Here is a 349-nt window from a genome sequence, read left to right as displayed (position 1 = left end):
AGATTATGCGGTTTAGGACTTAACAGATTACTGGAAAAGAGATACCGACGTCTAGCGCTTGAAACTAGCTAATAAAAAAAAAAAAGTTAACGGGGTCAATAACACAATGCAAATGAAGTGGTCCAAAGCCTGGGCATCGAACTGACCACTAACGAACGTCGAAAAAGAAAATGAAAGTAAACGTATGAATGTAGACGAGCACATGGCGATACCAGGGCAAGCTAGGTCAAGCATGCGAAGGAGCGTCGGGCTAAAATACACATAAGGTTGTAGCGGGCGTATGAGCTGGGTCTTATGGTAATTCGTGTTTCTAAATAGATTTCGTTATAAGTACCAGTACTTGTATAAG

The 349-nt window shown here is 41.3% G+C and overlaps 1 protein-coding gene across 3 annotated transcripts in view; it reads left to right on the top strand.

The window, feature by feature from the left end:
* Positions 1-349, top strand: part of LOC119593492 (locomotion-related protein Hikaru genki-like) — a 249,107-nt gene that overhangs the window by 12,001 nt on the left and 236,757 nt on the right. The gene's annotated exons all lie outside the window — the stretch shown is intronic.

The sequence above is a fragment of the Penaeus monodon genome, chromosome 32, assembly GCF_015228065.2.
Source record: "Penaeus monodon isolate SGIC_2016 chromosome 32, NSTDA_Pmon_1, whole genome shotgun sequence".
Taxonomy (NCBI): Eukaryota; Metazoa; Arthropoda; class Malacostraca; order Decapoda; family Penaeidae; genus Penaeus; species Penaeus monodon.
This window is presented reverse-complemented; position numbering and strand designations above follow the sequence as displayed.